This window comes from Manis javanica, chromosome 2, assembly GCF_040802235.1.
Source record: "Manis javanica isolate MJ-LG chromosome 2, MJ_LKY, whole genome shotgun sequence".
NCBI lineage: Eukaryota > Metazoa > Chordata > Mammalia > Pholidota > Manidae > Manis > Manis javanica.
Genome location: NC_133157.1, coordinates 141,176,403 through 141,203,168, shown reverse-complemented (window position 1 = coordinate 141,203,168; position 26,766 = coordinate 141,176,403). Strand labels below are relative to the sequence as shown.

The window sequence follows — 26,766 nt, the reverse complement described above, 5'->3', positions numbered from 1 at the left end:
TCAGCCGGCGCTGTGTCCCAGCCCCACCGCGCCCGCAGCACCCTCCCAAGGCCCCCGACGGCCACTGCGCCCCCCGCCCCCTGCCTGCCCCCACCAGCTCATCTGCCTCTCAGCCTCCCGGCGCTCTCCGTCCTCAGGCTGCTCCGCCCCCTCGGGCAGGGGCCCCAGTGGGGACGTGCTCAGCGCTGCTGCTGGTTCCTCACCCTCCGGTGAGTCCTGGCGCCCCGGGATCACGCAGAAGAGGGGCGCTACGGGCTCCCGGCGTGCGTACTGGATCAAGGGATACAGCGGACTGATTTCTCTTAAAAAATTTTCTTTCCATTCTCTTTGGCTACTTATTTATTAGAACTTTTGAGGGAAGAAAGATTTTCTGTAATCAAATCTAGGTGAAATATGTTTTTCAGACTTGTGCTTTTTTTTTTTTTTTTTTTTTTTTTGAGAGGGCATCGCTCATATTTATTGATCAAATGGTTGTTAACAACAATAAAATTCAGTATAGGGGGGTCAACGCTCAATGTACAATCATTAATCCATCTCAAGCCTAATTCTCTTCAGTCTCCAATCTTCTGAAGCATAACGAACAAGTTCTTACATGGTGAACGAATTCTTACATAGTGAATAAATTCTTACATGGTGAACAGTACAAGGGCATTCATCACAGAAACTTTCGGTTTTGATCATGCATTATGACCTATAAACAATCAGGTCAAATATGAATATTCGTTTGATTTTTGTACTTGATTTATATGTTGATCCCACATTTCTCCTATTATTATTATTATTTTTATTTTTAATAAAATGCTGAAGTGGTAGGTAGATGCAAGATAAAGGTAGAAGACATAGTTTAGTGCTGTAAGAAGGCAAATGTAGATGATCAGATGATCAGGTGTGTGCCTATGGACTAAGTATTAATCCAGGCTAGACAAGGGCAGCAAGACATCCACGGATGCAGAAGATTTCTCTCAAAGCAGGGGGGGTGAGGTTCTGAGCCTCACCTCTGTTGATCCCCAAATTCTCACCTGATGGCCCCCCTGCGACTGTGCCTGTCTTAGGTTGTTCCTCCCTTGAGGAATCTTACCAGTCTCTGGCTAACCAGTCATCTTCCGGGGCCATACAGGGAAATGTAAAGTTGGTAAGTGAGAGAGAAGCCATATTGTTTGCAAAGGTTAGCTTTTTACTTCTTTGCAGATTTATGCCCTGTGGCTTCTATGCCCAGCACTTGTCTCGAGGTATCTTTACCACCTGGAGGAATTATGATACTCGGTAAATTCGATATGAGGCACGAATTCTATTTAAGGGTTGTAATTAGGAAGGAAGAAGAAAAGCTATAGATGTAGCATATGAAGGAAACATGGGAGGATTGATTATTTCTTTGACATATCTTCTTGTAGAGTACCTTAAGTATGTATAGGTTTTAAACTACTAACTAATTTGCACACACATATTAACATAATAGGAATACGGTGTCATAAACAAAGCAAATCTATAATTACCATCCATCTCCAGTGAAGCCAAGAAAACCATTTAGGCACCCTAGGCATTTGTGAAAATTTATCTATGATATGATGGATATTGTCCAACTGTACTTGAACCATCAGAAAAATTAAAGCAGCCCATTTCTGGGATCTGTTCACATTCCATATGTTCTTTTAACCATAGATAGTCTATAGTCATGAGATTTTGGAGTGCTACAACTTGCACCCCTCCCAACTCCTGGTTGAGTTCCAACAGTACAGATCCGGTCAAATTCGTTGCCTCACTGTATGCACATGCCAGCCTAGACATCTCCGTCCTCATTCCTATGGCAAGTCCAGGAGACGGTGGGCTGGATGCAGCCACAACCGCAGCATCGTCCGGATCCCTGTGGAGGCTTTTTGATGATCATCCCCCGGCACAAGTCCTCCAGAGAGTGCTGATGCCGGAAGCTCCTCCTCATATCGTATCTTAGTTCATTTTCTGGGTATCCAAGCTAGGCCTTGATCTTCTGCATAGAAACAAACAGACCCTTTGCCCACACTTTGACATGCCCTCTATACCACTGTGCAGAACTCATTGGAGGTCAGCACACAATAACTGCTTTTTTTTTTTTTTAATTAAGAGAAAGGAATATTATCAGAAAAGAGTACCTCCATAGCTGATCATCTGACACCCTTTAAGTGATCAACATTAAGGATATTTAAAGCATGCGTTGATCTTTGATTTACCAATAGTTTTATTCTGTTAAGGAGTAATCCCCCTTTTCTTTCTTTCTTTCATTCTTTCTTTTTTTTTTTTTTAATTTTTAATCTACACTTACATGAAGAATACTATGTTTACTATGCTCTCCCCTATATCAGGTCCCCCCTAACAACCACATTACGGTTACTGTCCATCAGCTTAGCAAAATGTTGTGGAATCACTACTTGTCCTCTCTGTGTTGTGCAGCCCACCCTCCCCTTTCTCCCTCCCCACCATGCATGCTAATCTTAATACCCCCCTTCTTCTTCCCCACCCCCTTATCCCTCCCTGCCCACCCATCCTCCCCAGTTCCTTTCCCTTTGGTACCTGTTAGTCCATTTTTGGGTTCTGTAATTCCGCTGCTGTTTTGTTCCTTCAGTTTTTCCTTTGTTCCTATACTCCTCAGATGAGTGAAATCATTTGGTATTTCTCTTTCTCCGCTTGGCTTATTTCACTGAGCATAATTCTCCAGCTCCATCCATGTTGCTGCAAATGGTTGGATTTTTCCACTTCTTATGGCTGAGTAGTATTCCATTGTGTATATGTACCACATCTTCTTTATCCATTCATCTACCGATGGACATTTAGGTTGCTTCCAATTCTTGGCTATTGTAAATGGTGCTGCGATAAACATAGGGGTGCATCTGTCTTTCTCAAACTTGATTGCTGCGTTCTTAGGGTAAATTCCTAGGAGTGGAATTCCTGGGTCAAATGGTAGGTCTGTTTTGAGCATTTTGATGCACCTCCATACTGCTTTCCACAATGGTTGAACTAATTTACATTCCCACCAGCAGTGTAGGAGGGTTCCCCTTTCTCCACAGCCTCGCCAACATTTGTTGTTGTTTGTCTTTTGGATGGCAGCTATCCTTACTGGTGTGAGGTGATACCTCATTGTAGTTTTAATTTGCATTTCTCTGATAATTAGCGATGTGGAGCATCTTTTCATGTGTCTCTTGGCCATCTGTATTTCTTTTTTGGAGAACTGTCTGTTCAGTTCCTCTGCCCATTATTTAATTGGGTTATTTGTTTTTTGTTTGTTGAGGCGTGTGAGCTCTTTATATATTCTGGACATCAAGCCTTTATCGGATCTATCATTTTCAAATATATTCTCCCATACTGTAGGGTTCCTTTTTGTTCTATTGATGGTGTCTTTTGCTGTACAGAAGCTTTTCAGCTTAATGTAGTCCCACTTGCTCATTTTTGCTGTTGTTTTCCTTGCCCGGGGAGATAAGTTCAAGAAGAGATCACTCATGTTTATGTCTAAGAGGTTTTTGCCTATGTTTTTTTCCAAGAGTTTAATGGTTTCATGACTTACATTGAGGTCTTTGATCCATTTTGAGTTTACCTTTGTATATGGGGTTAGACAATGGTCCAGTTTCATTCTCCTACATGTAGTTGTCCAGTTTTGCCAGCACCATCTGTTGAAGAGACTGTCATTTTGCCATTGTATGTCCATGGCTCCTTTATCAAATATTAATTGACCATATATGTTTGGGTTAATTTCTGGGGTCTCTAATCTGTTCCACTGGTCTGTGGCTCTGTTCTTGTGCCAGTACCAAATTGTCTTGATTACTATGGCTTTGTAGTAGAGCTTGAAGTTGGGGAGTGAGATCCCCCCTACTTTATTCTTCTTTTTCAGGATTGCTTTGGCTATTCGGGGTCTTTGGTGTTTCCATATGAATTTTTGAATTATTTGTTTCAATTCATTGAAGAATGTTGCTGGTAATTTGAGAGGGATTGCATCAAATCTGTATACTGCTTTGGGCAGGATGGCCATTTTGACGATATTAATTCTTCCTAGCCATGAGCATAGGTTGAGGTTCCATTTATTAGTGTCCCCTTTAATTTCTCTTAAGAGTGACTTGTAGTTTTCAGAGTATAAGTCTTTCACTTCTTTGGCTAGGTTTATTCCTAGGTATTTTATTCTTTTTGATGTAATGGTGAATGGAATTGTTTTCCTGATTTCGCTTTCTATTGGTTCCTTGTTAGTGTATAGGAAAGCTACAGATTTCTGTGTGTTAATTTTGTATCCTGCAACTTTGCTGTATTCCGATATCAGTTCTAGTAGTTTCGGAGTGGAGTCTTCAGGGTCTTTTATGTACAGTATCATATCATCTGCAAATAGTGACAGTTTAACTTCTTCTTTACCAATCTGGATTCCTTGTATTTCTTTGTTTTGTCTGATTGCCGTGGCTAGGACCTCCAGTACTATGTTAAATAACAGTGGGGAGAGTGGGCATCCCTGTCTGGTTCCCGATCTCAGAGGAAATGCTTTCAGCTTCTCTCTGTTCAGTATAATGCTGGCTGTGGGTTTATCATATATGGCCTTTATTATGTTGAGGTACTTGTCCTCTATTCCCATTTTGCTGAGAGTTTTTATCATGAATGGATGTTGAATTTTGTCAAATGCTTTTTCAGCATCTATGGAGATGATCATGTGGTTTTTGTCTTTCTTTTTGTTGATGTGGTGGATGATGTTGATGGATTTTCAAATGTTGTACCATCCTTGCATCCCTGGGATGAACCCCACTTGGTCATGGTGTATGATCCTTTTGATATACTGTTGAATTCTGTTTGCTAATATTTTATTGAGTATTTTTGCATCTACATTCATCAGGGATATTGGTCTGTAATTTTCTTTTTTGATGAGGTCTTTGCCTAGTTTTGGTATTAGGGTGATGTTGGCCTCATAGAATGAGTTTGGGAGTATTCCCTCTTCTTCTATTTTGTGGAACACTTTAAGGAGAATGGGTATTATGTCTTCTCTGTGTGTCTGATAAAATTCCGAGGTAAATCCGTCCGGCCCCGGGGTTTTGTTCTTGGGTAGTTTTTTGATTACTGTTTCAATTTCTTTGCTTGTAATTGGTTTGTTTAACTTTTGTGTTTCTTCCTTGGTCAGTCTTGGGAGGTTGTATTTTTCTAGAAAGTTGTCCATTTCTTCTAGGTTTTCCAGCTTGTTGGCATATAGGTTTTCATAGTAGTCTTTAATAATTCTTTGTATTTCTGTGGAGTCTGTTGTGATATTTCCATTCTCATTTCTGATTATGTTGATTTGTGTTGATTCTCTTTTTCTCTTAATAAGTTGGGCTAGAGGCTTATCTATTTTGTTTATTTTCTCAAAGAACCAGCTCTTGGTTTTGTTGATTTTTGCTATTGTTTTATTCTTCTCAATTTTGTTTATTTCTTCTCTGATCTTTATTATGTCCCTCCTTCTGCTGACTTTAGGCCTCATTTGTTCTTCTTTTTCCAGTTTTAATAATTGTGATGTTAGACTATTCATTTGGGATTGTTCTTCCTTCTTCAAGTGTGCCTGGATTGCTATATACTTTCCTCTTAAGACTGCTTTCGCTGCATCCCACAGAAGTTGGGGCTTAGTGTTGTTGTTGTCATTTGTTTCTATATATTCCTTGATCTCTATTTTGATTTGTTCATTGATCCATTGATTATTTAGTAGCATGTTGTTAAGCTTCCATGTGTTTGTGAGCCTTTTTGTTTTCTTTGTAGAATTTATTTCTACTTTCATACCTTTGTGGTCTGAAAAATTGGTTGGTAGAATTTCAATATTTTGGAATTTACTGAGGCTCTTTTTGTGAGCTAGTATGTGGTCTATTCTGGAGAATGTTCCATGTGCACTTGAGAAGAATGTATATCCTGTTGCTTTTGGATGTAGAGTTCTATAGATGTCTATTAGGTCCATCTGTTCTAGTGTGTTGTTCAGTGCCTGTGTGTCTTTACTTATTTTCTGCCCAGTGGATCTATCCTTTGGGGTGAGTGGTGTGTTGACGTCTCCTACAATGAATGCACTGCAGTCTATTTCCCTCTATAGTTCTGTTAGTATTTGCTTCACATATGCTGGTGCTCCTGTATTGGGTGCATATATATTTAGAATGGTTATATCCTCTTGTTGGACTGAGCCCTTTATCATTATGTAGCATCCTTCTTTATCTCTTGTTACTTTCCTTGTTTTGAAGTCTATTTTGTCTGTTATTAGTACTGCAACCCCTGCTTTCTTCTCACTGTTGTTTGCCTGAAATATGTTTTTCCATCCCTTGACTTTTAGTCTATGCTTATCTTTGGGTTTAAGGTGAGTTTCTTGTAAGCAACATATAGATGGGTCTTGCTTTTTTATCCATTCTATTACTCTATGTCTTTTGATTGGTGCATTAAGTCCATTTACATTTAGGGTGACTATTGAGAGATATGTACTTATTGCCATTGCAGGCTTTAGATTCGTGGTTACCAAACGTTCAAGGTTAGCTTCTTTAGTATCTTACTGCCTAACTTAGCTCGCTTATTGAGCTGTTATATACACTGTCTGGAGATTCTTTTCTTCTCTCCCTTCTTATTCCTCCTCCTCCATTCTTCATATGTTGTGTGTTTTGTTCTGTACTCTTTTTAGGGGTGCTCCCATCTAGAGCAGTCCCTGTAGGATGCCCTGCAGAGGTGGTTTGTGGGAAGCAAATTCCCTCAGCTTTTGCTTGTCTGGGAATTGTTTAATCCCGCCATCATATTTAAATGATAGTCGTGCTGGATACAGTATCCTTGGTTCAAGGCCCCTCTGTTTCATTATATTAAGTATATCATGCCATTCTCTTCTGGCCTGTAGGGTTTCTGTCGAGAAGTCTGATGTTAGCCTGATGGGTTTTCCTTTATAGGTGACCTTTTTCTCTCTAGCTGCTTTTAAAACTCTTTCCTTGTCCTTGATCCTTGCCATTTTAATTACTGTGTGTCTTGGTGTTGTCCTCCTTGGATCCTTTCTATTGAGAGTTCTGTGTAATTTCATGGTCTGTTCGATTATTTCCTCCCCCAGTTTGGGGAAGTTTTCAGCAATTATTTCTTCAAAGAGACTTTCTATCCCTTTTCCTCTTTCTTCCTCTTCTGGTATCCCTATAATACGAATATTATTCCTTTTGTATTGGTCACATATTTCTCTTAGTGTTGTTTCATTCCTGGAGATCCTTTTATCTCTCTCTATGTCAGCTTCTATATGTTCCTGTTCTCTGGCTTCTATTCCTTCAATGGCCTCTTGCATCTTATCCATTCTGCTTATAAATCCTTCCAGGGATTGTTTCACTTCTGTGATCTCCTTCCTGACATCTGTGATCTCCTTCCGGACTTCATCCCACTGCTCTTGCATTTTTCTCTGCATCTCATCCCACTGCCCTTGAATTTTTCTCTGCATCTCATCCCATTGCTCTTGCATTTTTCTCTGCATCTCTGTCAGCATGTTCATGATTTTTATTTTGAATTCTTACTAGTTAGGTCTGTCTCCCTCTCAGGTGTTGTCTCTGTGATCTTTGTCTGCCTGTAGTTTTGCCTTTTCATGGTGATAGAGATAGTTTGCAGAGCTGGTACAAGTGACCGCTGGAAGAGCTTCCCTTCTTGTTGGTTTGTGGCCTTTTCCTGGGAGAATAGCGACCTCTAGTGGCTTGTGCTGGGCAGCTGTGCCCAGACAGGGCTTCTGCTTCCTGCCCAGTTGCTTTGGGGTTTATCTCCGCTGTTGCTGTGGGCTTGGCCTGGCTGGGGCTGTTCCTCCAAAATGGTTGAGCCCCGTTGGAGGGGGAGCGGCCGGGGGGCTATTTATCTCCATAAAGGGCCTCTGTGCTCCCTGCTGCCCAGGGGGTTAGAGTGCCCAGAGATCCCCAGATTCCTGCCTCTGGTCTAGGTGACCTGTCCTGCCCCTTTAAGACTTCCAAAAAGCACTCTCCAAACCAAAACAACAACAGCAACAATGAGAGAGGGAACAGAAAGAAAAAAAAAAGGAAAAACACGCGATTTTTTTTTTTTTGTCCTCAGGTGCCGGTCCCAGGCACTCACTCACTGGTCCTGCTGCCCTGTCTCCCTAGCACCAGGGTCCCTGTCCTTTCAAGGCTTCCAAAATGCACCCACCCACTGGTCCCGCAGGGAAGGAACGCTTGATATTCTTTGTCCTCAGGTGCTGGTCCCAGGCAGCCACTCACCAGTCCCGCCGCCCTGCCTCCCTAGCACCGGGGTCCCTGTCCCTTTAAGGCTTCCAAAAAGCACTCGCCAAAAAGAGAGAAAAAAAGGGGAAAAACGCGCAATTTCCTCCGTCCTCAGGTGCGGGTCTCAGGCACCCGCCCACTGGTCCTACAGGGAAAAACGCGCGATATTCTTTGTCCTCAGGTGCCGGTCCCAGGCACCCGCTCACCAGTCCCGCCGCCCTGCCTCCCTAGCACCAGGGTCCCTGTCCCTTTTAGGCTTCCAAAAAGCACTCGCAAAAAAGAGAAAAAAAAAGGGGAAAAAAGTGCAATTTCCTCTGTCCTCAAGTGCTGGTCTCAGGCACCCGCCCCCCGGTCCCGCAGGGAAAAACGTGGGATATTCTTTGTCCTCAGCCGCCGGTCCCAGGCACCCGCTCACCAGTCCCGCCACCCTGCCTCCCTAGCACCGGGGTCCCTGTCCCTTTAAGGCTTCCAAAAAGCGCTCGCCAAAAAGAGAAAAAAAAGAGGGGAAAAATGCGCGATTTCCTCCGTCCTCAGGCGACGGTCTCACCGGTCCCGCCACCCTGCCTCCCTAGCAACGGGGGCCCGTCCCTATAAGGCTTCCAAAAAGCACTCGCCAAAAAAAAACCGCTCTGGTTTCTTTCCACCCGCCAGGAGCCGGGGGGAGGGGCGCTTGGGTCCCGCCGGGCCGGGGCTTGTATCTTACCCCCTTCGCAAGGCGCTGGGTTCTTGCAGGTGTGGATGTGGTCTGGATGTTGTCCTGTGTCCTGTGGTCTCTATTTTAGGAAGATTTTTCTTTGTTATATTTTCATAGCTCTATGTGTTTTTGGGAAGAGATTTCCACTGCTCTACTCACACCGCCATCCTGGCTCCGCCCCCTGGCTTGTGCTTTTACAGAATAAAAAATTTGAACTCCAAAACCATGATTGTACCACTCATAATTGACCTTGCAAACTTATTCCTTGACTGTCTACTAGTCCAGGGACCAACAGAACTAGGATCCCAACCCTTACTTTACCTCCCTGGGCCCCACTCAGACTGCCCAGACTGCCTGTTCCAGCTCCCTTCTGTGATTTTCTTTCCAATCTCTGTGTTTTTTAAATATAATTTAAATTTTTATTGAGATATAATTGACATATAACCTATAGTCTCACGTGTACAACATAATTCACTATTTGCATATATTGAGAAATGATCATCACAGTTAAGTCTAGTTAACATCCATCACCACACAGTTACAATTTTTTTCTTGTGATGAGAATATTTTTTATTGTCTCACAACTTTCAAGTATACAATACAGCATTATTAATACAGTGACCATGCTGCCACTGACATCCCCAGGACTATCTATTTTATGGCTGAAAGTTTGCAGCTTTGACCTCCACAAATCTGTTCTCTGTGTTCAGGAGTTTGGTTTTTTGTTTTTGTTAGACTCCACACATAGGTGAGCTCATATGGTATTTGTCTTTCGCTGTTTATATTTCACTTTGCATAATGCCTTCAAGGTCCATCCATCCATGTCGTTTTAAATGGCCACATTTACTCCTGTATTATGGCTGAGTAATATTCCATTGTGTATATACCACATCTTTATCCATTCATACATCAATGGACTCTTAGCTTGATTCCACGACTTGGCTATTGTAATGCTTCAGTGAACACGGGTGTGTAGATAGCTTTTTAAATTAGTGGTCTTGTCTCATTTGGAGAAATACTCAGACATGGAATTGCTGGATTATATGGTATTTCTATTTTTAATTTTTTGAGGAACCTTCTTAGTTTTTAGTTGGCTCCACCAATTTACATTCTTATGAACAGTGCATGAAGATTTCCTTTTCCCTACATCTTCACCAATATTTTGTGTTTTTTGATGCTACCCATTCTAACAGGTGTTAGATAATACATCATTGTGGTTTTGATTTTCATTTCCCTGATGATTCATCATTTCATGTGCCATTGACCATCTGTATATCTTTTTTGTGAAAATATCTATTCAGATCCTCTGCCAATTTTTTAATTGGGTTGTTTGTTAAATTTTTTAACTAACTTTTTTATTTTGGAATATTTTCAGATTTATAACAAAGTTGCAAAGATAGTACCGAGAATGCCCATATATCCTTTGCCAATTCCCCCTAAAGTGAGCACCTTTCTCCATGTCTTTTTTTATTCATCAGTATCTACCAAGAGCCTACACTCAGCCTTACTATATTTGAGGCATAATCATCAAAATCACACAGAAAACTCTAGTGTGCAGTATTTGCTTCTTGGCTATCATTGGTCATATTATTTCAGTACCTTATCTGCCTTTTAAATCAAGTAGAATTTTGTAATTGTTTTGGCCTTGGAATAGAAGGCCTAAATTTAAGTCTTGACTCTGCTGTTGTGGATAATTTCCTCCTCTGTCTACTGTGGATAAGAGTATTATGTCGGCCTCAGGAAGCAGGAGAAGGGCCTTGTCACCTCCTTCGTTACCACTTCTGCAGTGTCTTGTAAAGGCCAGAGCATAGCAGGCACCCATATCAATGAATGAATGATTAAACAGGCAATTTCTATGAAGTTCATTGTCAATTGAAAAATGGCATATAGATGTCAGAGGAGTTTTATCTACTCATCCACAAACAGATTATATTTGTGGTATTCTACCCCATGATTGAAGCCCATCACTACTTCCTATTTGTTTATGATGGAGTCTGCACCCTTTGTGAATACCTGGCAGGCAGTAGACATAGTGAACTGCCTGTCAGTCTTGTTAAGCTATTCTTAAAGATGCTAGGCATCTTTATTGGTTTGTTGTTTTTGCTAATAAAAATTTCCTGACAGCTAATGAGAACTGAAAGCCAATATTGTTCTCTCTGCAGGTATTTATTGTCCTAGAGTGCTGATTTGCATTTTTGTTATATATTGTTTTCTCGATTCTATTTCATGAGAAAGGTAAATGCTTATAAACTGTGCATCTGCATTTTATTACCTATTTCTGGAAGGCAAAAATATTTTCATCTAACCCGTGCCTTTCACCTGTAATGAGTTTTGTGTTTCATTTTGATTTGATTTTCTCACAGTTCCGCTACATCAGTAGGCAAAGTATGACATATTATATTCAGGATCCTTTTGCTGGAAGTGCAAACTAAACATTTCATATATGCTATAGCTTTTAGAGGCCCCACAGGACAATGTCATGATTTCCATGCCCATAACTGTGGGTGAAATAGTCCATTGTTATTACTAAATCTTCTGAACTTACTGGTTTTGGGGAGGAGAAAGGTAAATATCTGAGTATTCCCTGAACATAGCAGGGAAAGTTTCACTTTAGTCTAATACACCCATGGGTCAGTCTCTTTACATAGAGAGTAAAGGTACTGGGAATAAAGATTTCAGTAGTGTGTCAGGTTTGACTGTAAGAATATTATTCTCTTTTTAAAGATGCATACACAAGAATGGAGTTCATTCATCTATAACCTCAAAGATTGCTCTGAATGACAATAAATGTTGTAATGCTAGTTTAGAATTACAGAGTTTTAGAATTGCAAGTTCTATTTTTACTGCTCATTTTATACATGAAGAAATAGATGTCCAGAGGGTCTAGGAGCCTGTCAATATACAGACAGCTAGTAACAAAGTCAAGGAAGAAATATAGGCCTTGGATCTGCATGCAGCTTTCTGTGAACTACAGATGATTTTTCACGATTACTAATTATTCAGTTTAGAGATTGTCCAGACTACTGATTTCCTTCTTTATCCTGCCTCTAGATTAGAACATAGAATATTTTCTAACTGTACCTGATGGGAGATAAATCCTTAGATAATCAATGTTGTACTCTTTAATAGATATAGTAAATATTTAATGGGAAGGAATTTTTAAAAGATAAAACTAAACTTTCTACAAGATTCTATGATCATTATCTTTAGCTTCATGTTTCCTTAAAAGTTAATTTAAAAAAATGTCTTCTTTATCATATCAACATAAACTCATAATAATATGCTATCAGATTTGATTCCAGATGTATCATCAATTAATGTGCTTCATCCTATGATATAAACAAATTACAGATTCACTGCAATCCCTCTCAAAATGTCAATGGCATTTTTCAAAGGACTAGAGAAAATTATCATAAAATTTGTGTGTAACTACAAAAGTTCCCAATATCCAAACAATCTTGAGAAGGAAGAACACAGCTGGGGCATCATGGTCCCTGACTTCAAACTATACTACAGAGCTACAGTAATCAAAACAGTATGGTACTGACATAAGAGCATAGATAATGGAAGAAAAAAAAAGCCCAGAAATAAAACCATGCATATATGGTCAATTAATATTTGACAGTGGAGGCAAGAATATACAATGGGAAAAAGACAGTCTCTTCAATAAATGGTATTGGGAAAATGCAAAATAATTCTTTTGCTACATGCAAAAGAATGAAACTGGATCACTGTTTCATACCATACATGAAAATAAACCCAAGATGGATTAAAGACCTAAATGTAAGAACTGAAACCATAAAACTCTTAGAAGAAAACATAGGCAATAAAATCTTGAACAATGCATTAGTAATTTTTTTTCTGAATTGTCTCTCCAAGCAAGGGAAACAAAAGGAAAAATAAACAAATGGAACTATGTCAAACTAAAAAGCTTCTGCACAGTGAAGTAAACCATCAAAAAAAAAAAAAAAAGAAAAGGCAACCTACTGTATGTGGGAATGTATTTACCAATGATATATTCTACAATGGGCTAACATCAAAAAATATATAAAGAACCAAAACACAACACAATTTTAAAAAATGAGCAGAGGATTTTACAAAGAAGAAATTCAAATGACCAACAGGCACATGAAAATATGCTCCATATCACTAATCATCAGGGAAATGCAAATCATGGCCACAATGAGATATCAACTCACAGTAGTTAGAATGGTCACTATTCAAAAGACAAGAAATAACAAGTGTTGTCAAGTAGTGGAGTAAAAGGAACAAACCCCTGTGCACTGTTGGTGGAACTGTATATTGGTGCAGCCACTGTGGAAAGCAGTATGGCAGTCCCTCAAAAAATAGAAATACCATATGATCCAGTAACTCTCGGAATTTATGGAAGAAAACAGAACTGTTAATTTGAAGAGATATATGCACCCCTATGTTTAGTGCAGCATTATTTACATAGCCAAGATATGGAAGCAACCAAAGTGTGCATCAATAGATGAACAAAAAAGATGTAGTACATATTCACAATGAATATTATTCAGCTATTAAAAAAAGAAGTAGAAAATAATACATTGAATCTGGTTCAACAGTCACACATGGATTACAATAAATAATGCACATCAGTGTAACTTATAACCACACTCTTTGAAATGAAATTAGAAAAAAGTTGAAGTTAGAGATGGGTTAGAGATATTGTGGCTTGTGGCAGAGGTTGGACTGATGGAGACATGGATTTTTAAAATGCAGTGTGAAAATGGGTCTGTTGGTTGAATGAAATTGTTTACATTTTTTTATTTTGGTATCATTAATCTACAATTACATGAAGAACATTATGTTTACTATGCTCCCCCCTTCACCAAGTCCCCCCCACATACCCCTTCACAGTCATTGTTCATCAGATAGTAAGATGCTGTAAAATCACTACTTGTCTTCTCTGTGTTGTACAGCCCTCCCCGTGTCCCCTAAAATTGTTTACATTTTAACACATATGTGGCTTAGTAGAGGCAAATTTTTTTCTAGTTCTACATAAGATTTTTAAAAGGAGTTGCATAGAATTACCAAGAAACCCTTAATGGAATAGTCACTGTCAGTATCCTTACAGAAGAAATAATTTCAAAGTTTACTTATGTCTTGGGTGAAAAAAAAAAAAAGACTAGAAAGATGTCTGAAATGGAAAAAAAAATGAAAGAAAGTGACAGAGAGGATGATGGGAAGGAGAGAACAAGAGGGAGAGAATAAACAGTGATGACATCAGCATTCATAGATGGTTTTTAACATCGTGATGGCTAGAGATAAGGTAGCATGAATAAAGGTATTTCTTCAGCAATTTTCTGCTCTCTAGCATTATTGCTTCTTTCTCTACTTTATTACTCCCATCTTTAAAACACAAACTACCATCCTTGTGGCAAAACTACTAAGTAATTGCCTCCTATCTTCAATTCCTTTTTTTCCTTCCCAATCTCCATACTTTTTATTTCCTTTTCTTGTCTCATTGCATTAGTTAAAACTTCTAGTAAGATATTGAAAAAGAGTGGTGAGAGCGGACATCCTACTTTGTACCTGATTTACTTAAGAGAAAACACTGAGTTTCTCATCATTAAATTTGATGTTAGTCATTGTTTTTTTTTTGTAGATATTCTTTGTATCTACAAGTTGAGAGGTTTCCCTGTATTCCTAATTTACTGAGTTTTATCTTGAATGGGTGTAGGGTTTTGTCAAATGCTTTTTATGCATCTATTGCTATGATAATGTGATTTTTTTTCATCTTCAGCTTTTTGATGTGGTGTATTACATTGATTTTAAATGTTGAACCAGCCCTGCATACCTGGAATAAATCCAACTTCATCACAGTACATAATTCTTTGTACTGTTGGATTAAATTTGCTAATATTGTTGAGGATTTTAGAACTTGGGTTCACTCCAATCCCCTTTTCTGCCATTCACTCTTGAATCACTTTAAAGATCTTTGCAACAGACTGCTTTTACAGCAGCCCCCCAATAACTTGTGTGAAACCAAAGGCTTTTCCTCATCCCTGCCTGTGCTAACAGCAGACTTGGCCAGGACTGATCAGCTCTTCTTCCTGAAGGCTTTTCTTTACCTAGGTTTCCTCAGAATATCATGCTCCCCTTCCTCTCATCTCTGCTGTCCCTCTTCATCTCTCTGACCTTGGACCCCATCTTTACCACCCCCAGGTTCATGGAATTATATACCAACTATACAGAGTCCACTCCCAAATCTTTATCTTCAGTTCAGACCTTTCCTCTAAACTCTAATTATATATCCAATGTTTCTGGAGAAATCTCCAAACTATGCCCAAACCACACTTTTGATTCTCCAAAATCTCCCATGTCTGCAATTTGATCTTCCAGTTGGCCAGGACCTAAACTCCAAGTTATATTTGGTTATTTTATTTTATTATCATACCTCAAGTTAATCATCAGGAAATCATCTTAACTCTACCCTTAAAGTATCCAGAATCTGACTTCTCACTGCTCCACTTCACCATGCCCTGGTCTAAGACACCACCATCATCTTACTAAGATGATTTTAATATATGTTAACACTTTTGCCTGCCATCTTCTGCCTGCTTGCTCTCTTGTAAGCCCCCTCACCAGTCTATTGTCCATAAAGCATCCAGTGTCATTTTTTTTTGAGAGGGCATCTCTCATATTTATTGATCAAATAGTTGTTAACAACAATAAAATTCTGTATAGGGGACTCAATGCACAGTCATTAATCAACCCCAAGCCTATATCTCAACAGTCTCCAATCTTCTGAAGCATAACAAACAAGTTCTTATATGGTGAACAAGGTCTTACATAGTGAATAAGTTCTTACATGATGAACAGTGCAAGGGCAGTCATATCACAGAAACTTTTGGTTTTGATCACGCATCATGAACTATAAACAGTCAAGTCAGATATGATTATTTGTTTGATTTTTATACTTGATTTATATGTGAATCCCACATTTCTCCCTTATTATTATAATTATTATTATTTTTTAATAAAATGCTCAAGTGGTAGGTAGATACAAGATAAAGGTAGAAAACATAATTTAGTGCTGTAAGAGGGCAAATGTAGATGATCAGGTCTGTGCCTACAGACGAAGTATTAATACAATCTAGACAAGGGCAACAAAACATCCACGGATGCAGCAGATTTCTCTCAGAACAGGGGAGAAGAGGTTCTAAGCCTCACCTCTCTTGATCCCCAATTTCTCTCCTGATGACCCCCCTGCGACTGTGCCTGTCTTAGGTTGTTCCTCCCTTGAGGAATCTTACCCGTCTCTGGCTAACCAGTCATCTTCCGGGGCCATACAGGGAGATGTAAAGTTGGTAAGTGAGAGAGAAGCCATATTGTTTGAAAAGGTTAGCCCTTTACTTCTTTGCAGATTTATGCCCTGTGGCTTCTATGCCCAGCATTTGTCTTGAGGTATCTTTACCACTTGGAAGAATTACGATACTCGGTAATTTTTGATATGAGGCACTAATTCTACTAAAGGGTTGTAATTAGGAAGGAAGAAGAAAAGCTATAGAAGTAGCAGATGGAAGAAAACATGGGAAGATTGATTATTTCTTTGACATATCTTGTAGAGTAACATAAGCATGTATGGGTTTTAAACTACTAATTAAATTGCACACATACATTAGCGTAATAGGAATACAGCTACATAGCAAAAGCAGACCTACAATTACCAGCCATCTCCAGTGAAACCAAGAAAACCAGTTAGGTACCCTAGGCATTTGTGAAAACTTATCAATGGTATGATGGATATTGTCTAACTGAATTTGAATAGTTTGAGAAAAATCAGACAAATCAAAACAACACATTCCTGAGGAACTGTTCACATCCCATGTGTTCTTTTAACAGTAGATAGTCTATAGTCGCACTATTTTGGAGTACTGCAACTTTCACTTCTAATTCTTGGTTGAGTTCCGACAGTATAGATCCAGTCAAATTTGCTGTTTTACCGTATGCACAGGCCAGCTTAGATATCTCCTTCATTCCAATGGTAAGTCTAGGAACCGGTGGGATGACTGCAGCTACAACTGCAGCAGCGCCAGGATCTTTGTTGAAGTTTTTTGATGTTCATCTTCTGGAATGACTTTTCCAGAGGATGTTGATGTTGGAAGTTCTTCTTCATATCATATCTTAATTCATTTTCTGTGTAGCCAAATTAGGCTTTGATCCTCTGTATAAACACAAACAAACCCTTCGCCCACACTTTGATATGATGTTTATATCATTTTGAAGAACTTATTGGAGGTCACCACACAGGAACTGCTTTTTTTTTTAAGAGAAAGGAATATTATCAGAAAAATGTACTTCCATAGCTGATCATCTGACACCCTTTGAAAGATCAAAATTAAGGATATGTAAAGCATGCATTAATCATTGATTTGCAGTTAGTTTTATCCTGTCAGGGAGTAATCCCCCTTTTCATTCTCATTTTCTTTTGTTATCATTAATCTACAATTACATGAAGAATATTATGTTTACTAGACTCTCCCCTATACCAAGTCACCCCCACAAACCCCATTACAGTCACTGTCCATCTGCATGTAAGATGCTGTAAAATCACTACTTGTCTTCTCTGTGTTGCACAGCCCTCCCCATGTCCCCCACGCACTATACATGCTAATCGTAATGCTCTCTTTCTTTTTCCCCGCACTTATCCCTCCCTTCCCACCCATCCTCCCGAGTCCCTTTCCCTTTGGTAACTATTAGTCCATTCTTGGGTTCTGTGATTCTGCTGCTGTTTTGTTCCTTCAGTTTTCCTATGTTCTTATACTCCACATATGAGTGAAATCATTTGGTACTTGTCCGTCTCCTCTTGGCTTATTTCACTGAGCATAATACCCTCTAGCTCCATCCATGTTGTTGTGAATGGTAGGATCTCTTTTTTCCTTACAGCTGCATAATATTCCATTGTGTATATGTACCACATCTTCTTTATCCAGTCATCTACTGATGGACACTTACGTTGCTTCCAATTCTTGGCTATTGTAAATAGTGCTGCAATAAACACTGGGGTGCATCTGTCTTTTTAAAACTGGAGTGCTGCATTCTTAGGGTAAATTCCAAGGAGTGGAATTCCTGGGTCAAATGGTAAGTCTGTTTTGAGCATTTTGAGGAACTTCCATACTGCTTTCCACAATGGTTGAACTAATTTACATTTCCACCAGCAGGGTAGGAGGGTTCCCTTTTCTCCACAACCTCGCCAACATTTGTTGTTGTTTGTCTTTTGGATGGTAGCCATCCTTACTGGTGTGAGATGATACCTCATTGTGGTTTTAATTTGCATTTCTCTGATAATTAGTGATGTGGAGCATTGTTCATTGTGTCTGTTGGCCATCTGAATTTCCTTTTTGGAGAACTGTCTGTTCAGTTCCTCTGCCCATTTTTTAATTGGATTATTTGTTTTTTGTTTGTTGAGATGGGTGAGCTCTTTATATATTTTGGATGTCAACCCTTTATCGGATCTGTCATTTACAAATATATTCTCCCATACTGTAGGGTACCTTTTTGTTCTATTGATGGTGTCTTTTGCTGTACAGAAGCTTATCAGCTTAATATAGTCCCACTTGTTCATTATTGCTTTTGTTTTCCTTTCCCGGGGAGATATTTTCAAGAAGAGGTCACTCATGTTTATGTCTAACAGATTTTTGCCTATGTTTTTTTCTAAGAGTTTTATGGTTTCATGACTTACATTCAGGTTTTGATCCATTTTGAATCTGCTTTTGTATATGGGGTTAGACAATGGTCCAGTTTCATTCTCCTACATGTAGCTGTCCAGTTTTGCCAGCACCATCTGTTGAAGAGACTGTCATTTTGCCATTGTATGTCCATGGCTCCTTTATAAAATATTAATTGACCATATATGTTTGGGTTAATGTCTGGAGTTTCTCGTCTGTTCCACTGGTCTGTGGCTCTGTTCTTGTGCCAGTACCAAATTGTCTTGATTACTACAGCTTTGTAGTAGAGGTTGAAGTTGGGGAGTGAGATCCCCCCCATTTTATTCTTCCTTCTGAGGATTGCTTTGGTTATTCGGGGTCTTTGGTGATTCCATATGAATTTTTGAACTATTTGTTCCAGTTCATTGAAGAATGTTGCTGGTAATTTGATAGGGATTGCATCAAATCTGTATATTGCTTTGGGCAGGATTGCCATTTTGATGATATTAATTCTTCCTAGCTAAGAGCATGCAATGAGTTTCCATTTGTTAGTGTCCTGTTTAATTTCTCTTAAGGGTGTCTTGTAGTTTTCAGGGTATAGGTCTTTCACTTCTTTGGTTAGGTTTATTCCTAGGTATTTTATTCTTTTTGATGCAATTGTGAATGGAGTTGTTTTCCTGATTTCGCTTTCTATTGGTTCCTTGTTAGTGTATAGGAAAGCCACAGATTTCTGCGTGTTAATTTTGTATCCTGCAACTTTGCTGTATTCCGATATCAGTTCTAGTAGTTTTGGGGTGGAGTCTTTAGGGTTTTTTATGTACAATATCATACCATCTGCAAATAGTGACAGTTTAACTTCTTCATTACCAATCTGGATTCCTTGTATTTCTTTGTTTTGTCTAATTGCTGTGGCTAGGACCTCCAGTACTATGTTAAATAACAGTGGGGAGCGTGGGCATCCCTGTCTTGTTCCCCATCTCAGAGGAAAATCTTTCAGTTTCTCACTGTTCAGTATGATGTTGGCTGTGGGTTTATCATATATGGCCTTTATTGTGTTGGGGTACTTGCCCTCTATACCCATTTTGCTGAGAGTTTTTATCATGAATGGAAGTTGAATTTTGTCAAATGCTTTTTTAGCATCTATGGGGGTGATCATGTGGTTTTTGTCCCTCTTTTTGTTGATGTGGTGGATGATGTCGATGGACTTTCGAATGTTGTACCATCCTTGCGTCTCCGGGATGAATACCACTTGGTCATAGTGTATGAGCCTTTTGATATATTTTTAAATTCAGTTTGCTAATATTTTATTGTGTATTTTATCATCTACATTCATCAGCGATATTGGTCTGTAATTTTCTTTTTTGGTGGGGTCTTTGCCTGGTTTTGGTATTAGGGTGATGTTGGCTTCATAGAATGAGTTTGGGAGTATTCCCTCCTCTTCTATTTTTTGGAAAACTTTAAGCAGAATAGGTATTATGTCTTCTCTGTATGTCTGATAAAATTCTGAGGTAAATCCGTCTGGCCCGGGAGTTTTGTTCTTGGGTAGTTTTTTGATTACCATTTCAATTTCTTTGCTCATAATTGGTTTGTTTAACTTTTGTGTTTCTTCCTTGGTCAGTCTTGGAAGGTTGTATTTTTCTAGGAAGTTGTCCATTTCTTCTAGGTTTTCCAGCTTGTTGGCATATAGGTTTTCATAGTAGTCTTTAAAAATTCTTTGTATTTCTGTGGAGTCTGTCGTGATTTTTTCATTCTCATTTCTGATTCTGTTGATGTGTGTTGATTCTCTTTTTCTTTTAATAAGTTTGGCTAGAAGCTTATCTATTTTGTTTATTTTCTCAAGGAACCAGCTCTTGGTTTCATTGATTTTTTCTATTGTTTTATTCTTCTCAATTTTGTTTATTTCTTCTCATCTTTATTATGTCCCTCCTTCTGCTGACTTTAGGCCTCATTTGTTCTTCTTTTTCCAGTTTCGATAATTGTGATGTTAGACTATTCATTTGGGATTTTTCTTCCTTCTTTAAGTGTGCCTGGATCACTATATACTTTCCTCTTAAGACTGCTTTTGCTGCATCCCACAGAAGTAGGGTCTTTGTGTTGTTGTTGTCATTTGTTTCCATATATTCCTTGATCTCTATTTTAATTTGTTTGTTGATCCGTTGATTATGTAGGAGCATGTTGTTAAGCTTCCATGTGTTTGTGAGCCTTTTTGTTTTCTTTGTAGATTTTATTTCTAGTTTTATACCTTTTTGGTCTGAAAAGTTGGTTGGTAAAATTTCAATATTTTGGAATTTACTGAGGCTCATTTTATGAGCTAGTATGTGGTCTATTCTGGAGAATGTTCCATGTGCACTTGAGAAGGATGTATATCCTGTTTCTTTTGGATGTAGAGTTCTATAGATGTCTATCTATTAGGTCCATCTATTCTAGTGTGTTTTTCAGTGCCTCTGTGTCCTTACTTATTTTCTGTCCAGTGGATCTATCCTTTGGGGTGAGTGGTGTGTTGAAGTCTCCTAAAATGAATGCATTGCATTCTATTTCCTCTTTTAGTTCTGTTAGTATTTGGTTCACATATGCTGCTGCTCCCGTGTTGAGTGCATATATATTTATAATGGTTATATCCTTTTGTTGGGCTGAGCCTTTTATCATTATGTAATGTCCTTCTTTATCTCTTGTTACTTTCTTTGTTTTGAAGTCTATTTTTTCTGATACTAGTACTGCAACCCCTGCTTTCTTCTCTCTGTTGTTTGCCTGAAATATGTTTTTCCATCCCTTGACTTTTAGTCTGTACATGTCTTTGGGTTTGAGGTGAGTTTCTTGTAAGCAGCATATATATATATATATATATATATATATGGTCTTGCTTTTTTATCCATTCCGTTACTCTGTGTCTTTTGATTGGTGCATTCAGTCCATTCACATTTAGGGTGACTATTGAAAGATATGTACTTATTGCCATTGCAGGCTTTAGATTCGTGGTTACCAAAATTTCAAGGTTAGCTTCTTTAGTATCTTGCTGCCTAACTTAGCTCACTTATTGAGCTGTTATATACACTTTCTGGAGATTCTTTTCATCTCTCCCTTCTTATTCCTCCTCCTCTGTTCTTTATATGTTGGTTCTTTTATTCTGTGCTCTTTCATGTTTCCTTTATCTGCTTTTAGTGGGTAGTTGATTTTATTTTTTGCCTTTAGTTAGTGTTTGGTTGGTCTGCTTTCTTTGCTGTGATTTTATTTTCTCTGGTGATATCTGTTTAGTCTTAGGAGTGCTCCCGTCTAGAATAGTCCCTCTAAAATACCCTTTAGAGGTGGCTTGTGGGATGCAAATTTCCTCAACTTTTGCTTGTCTGGGAATTGTTTAATCCCTCCTTCATATTTAAATGATAATCATGCTGGATACAGTATTCTTGGTTCAAGGCCCTTCTGTTTCATTGCATTAAATATATCATTCCATTCTCTTCTGGCCTGTAAGGTTTCTGTTGAGAAGTCTGATGATAGCCTATGGGTTTTCCTTTATAGGTCACCTTTCTCTCTCTAGCTGCCTTTAAAGCTCTTTCCTTGTCCTTGATCTTTGCCATTTTAATTATTATGTGTCTTGGTGTTGTCCTCCTTGTGTCCTTTCTGTTGGGAGTTCTGTGTATTTCCATGGTCTGTTCGATTATTTCCTCCCCCAGTTTGGGGAAGTTTTCAGCAATTATTTCTTCAAAGACCCTTTCTATCCCTTTTTCTCTCTCTTCTTCTTCTGGTACCTCTATCATATGGATATTGTTCCTTTTGGATTGGTCCCACAGTTCTCTTAATATTGTTTCATTCCTGGAGATCCTTTTATCTCTCTCTGTGTCAGCTTCTATGTGTTCCTGTTCTCTAGTTTCTATTCCATCAATGGCCTCTTGCATCTTATCCATTATGCTTATAAAGCCTTCCAGAGTTTTTTTCACTTCTGTGATCTCCTTCCTGGCATCTGTAATCTCCCTCCAGACTTCATCCCTTAGCTCTTGTATATTTCTCTGCATCTCCATCAGCATGTTTATGATTTTTATTTTGAATTCTTTTTCAGGAAGACTGGTTATGTCTGTCTTCTTCTCTGGTGTTGACTCTGATCTTGGTCTGCCTGTAATTTTGCCTTTTCATGGTGATAGAGGTAGTTTGCAGAGCTGGCACGAGTGACAGCTGGAAGAACTTCCCTTCTTGTTGGTTTGTGGTCTTCCTCTCCTGGGAGAACAGCAACCTGTAGTGGTTTGTTCTGGGCAGCTGCCTGCAGAAAGGGCTTCTGATTCCTGTCCGGCTGCTATGGAGTTTATCTGTGCTGTTCTTTGGGCGTGACCTGCCTCGGGCCGCTGCTCCGATATGGTGGAGCCGCATTGGAGGGGAAGCGGCCAGGAGGCTATTTATCTCTGTGACGGGCATCCGTGTTCCCTGCTGCCCAGGGGGTTAGAGTGCCCAGAGACCCCCAGATTCCCTGCTGCTGGACTAAGTGTCCCAGGACGCTTCTGTCCGGCTGTGTGGTCCCTGTCCCTTTAAGACTTCCAAAAAAGCACTCGCTTTTCTTTGTCCTGGGTGCAATGCAGGGACCCGCTCACAGGTCTTACTGTCCTGTTTCCCTAGTTTCCAGCACCTCACGCATGCACTGTGTCTGTGCTCTGGTATGGATGGCTGGGGCTGGGTATTTAGCAGTCCTGGCCTCCCTCTCCCTTCCTGCTCCAACTCCTCTCCTCCCGCCGGGAGCTGGGGTGAGGGGCGCTCAGGTCCCTTTGGGCCAGTGCTTGTATCTTACCCCTTCGCGAGGTGGTGGGTTCTTGCAGGTGTGGAGGTGGTCTGGCTGTTGTCCTTTGTCTTCTGGTCTCTCTTTTAGGAAGAGTTTCTTTGTTGTATATTTAAAAATATATTTGTTTTTTGGAGATTTCCACTGCTCTACTCATGCCGCCATCTTGGCTCCACTGTTCCAGTGTCATTTTTACAGCTGGTTTCTAGGGATATAATCCCTCTGCTCAAACCTCCAATGCCATCCAATCTCAGGGTAGAAATTCTATGACCTCACTGCTGCTAGTTTCCTTCTCCTAGCCTCCTGAGTGCTCCTTGGACACTCAGCATCTTTCAGCTTAGTGTCATGGCAAGGTTCCTGTTCTGCCATCTGGATTGCTCTTTTTCCAGATACCTCATGACAGGTGCTTTCACTCAGGGCTTCCAAGCCTTTGTTTGTTGACACCTTCATGACAAGCCTTTTCAGACCATCCCATTTAAAGTCCCAGCCCATAAGGCCTGTGGCATTGGCTATTCCTCCTCCCTGCTTTCTTTTTTTCTCTCAAAGCATTTAACTTCTAACACATATCATTTTATTCACTTTTGTGTTTTTCACCAGGTCTTCCCCTGCTAGGATGCAACTTGTACCAGGGCAGAGATTTTGCCTGCTTGTTCACCATTCTATACCCAATGCCTAGAGCAGATCTTGTCACTGTATTGAAATTTTTGTTGAGGGGATGCATAAATAAAACTTGGGGTCCTGCAAACCTGCTGAGAATCCTGCTGGTATAATCTGGGGTAGGTAATATCACTCCTTCAGGACTAAGTTTGTTGATTTTTAAAATAAAAGCAAGAGCTCTCATATGTTGTTTTGATGAACAAATTATATAAATGTATGTAAAATGCATAGTAGTATATTTAGGAAATTCTCCACATATTGTAGTTGTATGTGTGCACTTTAATTTCCACCTAAACCTTCTTTCAGTAATGTTTGTTTTTATACAGAAAAATTTTAGTGATTTTTTTCTTTCTTGGATTATAAGGTATTTGACATATATTAATATTTTAATAGAGTTATAATAGTAGTTGTAAATACCTTGAGTTGGTTTTCCTAAAAATTTTATTCAAGAAAAATTCAATGTGGAGGGTGAGGGGATGGGTAAAAGAGGGGAAGGAAAAACATTAGTGACAATGTTTGATTAAAAATAAATTTCAAACAATTATTTATAAATTATTTCTAAAACATGTTAGCACACATTTTAGTATCCCTATTCATGGGTAAGAAGTACATAGTTTTTAATCCAAGCTGTAATCAAATCTTAGCAGTAAAGGAAAAAAAATCTAGAATAAATGATGTTTATTTTTTCCACTTAATGCTAAATATAAAAGGTAATATTCTAAAATTTGTCTATATTATGCCTTATAAAAGAAAATGGGAAATGCTTTATTTAGCCCAAAGCAACTATGGGTTGGATACCAGCATTTCTGGAGACCAACTAAGTTACTAATACTTTTCTAAATTGTAAACATACCACTTAATATTTTAACCAATAATTGGTATTGCATTAACAGTTTACTGCTCATACCCTCTCACCTAAAATTTGAAAAACAAAATTTACTATGAATAATAGTTTTAAAAAGCATAGTGCTATACAACACACAGCTGCTTAAAAATATAGCCCAAATCTTAAAGTAATTTTCCTTTTATTTTTATTTTTGTATGATTTTGACAAAATGCTATAGGTACCTCAAAAAGACCTAGTCTAAAACTAAATGCATATTTCCTCTGAACTAACTTCCTTTTCTCAGCTAAGGGCATCATCACAAAGCTGGTTGCTGGGAGATTGCCTGGGGGTGATCTTAAGTTTCTTCTCTCTACTCTGATGACATTTGGTTGAGAAAGACAATTAGTGTTTACCATCCAAATATTTTGCACATCCATTGCTATTACCTTAGATTAATTCAAGCTGTTATTCCCTATAAAAACTAGTTTGAAGACAAGCTTTTTGTTGAGCCTCCAGCTTTGATCCCTTCTGATCTACTCTGCATTCAGTTCCTAGAAGGCTGTGTCTTCAGATTAGATTCCAGTTGCTTGTGTGCTCTAGTTCATGCTCCTCAGCACAGGTACATTATTTGATGTTCAGTCCACCTGGGTCTGGAGCCCTAGTACTGTGGGGCAGAGAGAAAGGGCCTCAGACAGAGCATAGAGATCTCCCTGGGCCACCCACAGTGTGCCATTGCAAAAGCAGTTGTCTACAAAGGAGAAGTCACCTGGGAAAGAGGTGAGTCAGAAGATGGCGGGGCCACACAGGTGAAGTGAGGCCCCAAAATCAGGATAGGATGAAAGAGAAATAGAACACAGTGCTATGAAGCAGGAGGCAAGAAGGAGAGATTCTTTTATTTTAATTTTTTACATTTTATTTAAAATTAATAAGATAAAAAAAGTTTTAGGTAAATGGAAATTCAGTACATTTGGTTGGAAAATATTTTAAAAAATGTATATACATATTCACAGGCACATAAATTCTTCACCAACATCAAACAATATGTATAGTCTATATAGTCAAACTCTTCTGTAATTCCAGAATTTTTATCAATTTAATTTTGTTCGAACCCAGTATTTCTCCTGGCCAGAGTTTTATTGTGAATGTGTTACCAGTCTGTTAGCAGCTTCTGTGGCTACTTTATTAACTTGGCATAGTTCTTCCACGACTTGCGGGTCACATTCTTGGTGTTTTTCTGCTTGGGCCTTTATCTGTTGCCTTTGGTCTCTAAGTGAAGAATGCTCTTTTCCTAGCATGGTTCACTTTTCCGTTTCATGCTGGCCTGTTTTAATTTTTTTACATTTTGTTTTTTCCCACACAGCTAACTGATTGAGAATCCCCTACTTCCTTCTCCTTGAATGAAGAGCTTTAGTTGGAAAAGCCCAACAATGATTGGGAACTCCAGTCTTCTCTCAGTTAATGGTACCTTCATGGAAGAAGCTTTAAAGGACTTCTTTCCCTGACAGAATGCCTTTCTTTTGGGGAGCGATCTTCTCCAGGTCTTTAAACTGAAATAGATCTTTCATTTCCAAAAATACTTCCACCATATCTTTTCCTCTGCACTCAATCCTTTTTCTGGACAGGACTTAACCCACCATGGCATGGCAGAAAGCCTAGCATAGGTGGTGCTTCCCTAAAGAAGCCACTGCCTCCCGGTCAGCCAGCAGTCCCAAAGCACAATAGGGCAGTTGCCCTTTGGTAAAAAGGAATGGATTTTCACAGAAATCTAACTGGCTGCCTTGCCAATGGGTTTCAGCCCTGGGCAAGTTCACTATGGATTCAATGTGACCAAAGAAATGGCAGTAGAACGTTCTTGGGGTGAAAGGGTTATTCCCAACTTTATTCCCATGGTGGCAGGTCAATTACTAGAATCCCATCCACTCAGAGCGAGTCTGCATGCAGCAAGCTGGTCTCTGCCTCTGGGCCTCTCTGCCTGTGCA

At 39.2% G+C, this 26,766-nt stretch overlaps 1 pseudogene; it reads right to left on the bottom strand.

Annotated features, from left to right (window-relative positions):
- On the bottom strand, positions 1-26,429 carry LOC108408310 (meiotic nuclear division protein 1 homolog pseudogene; annotated as a pseudogene).
- Between the last annotated feature and the right edge of the window lie 337 nt (positions 26,430-26,766).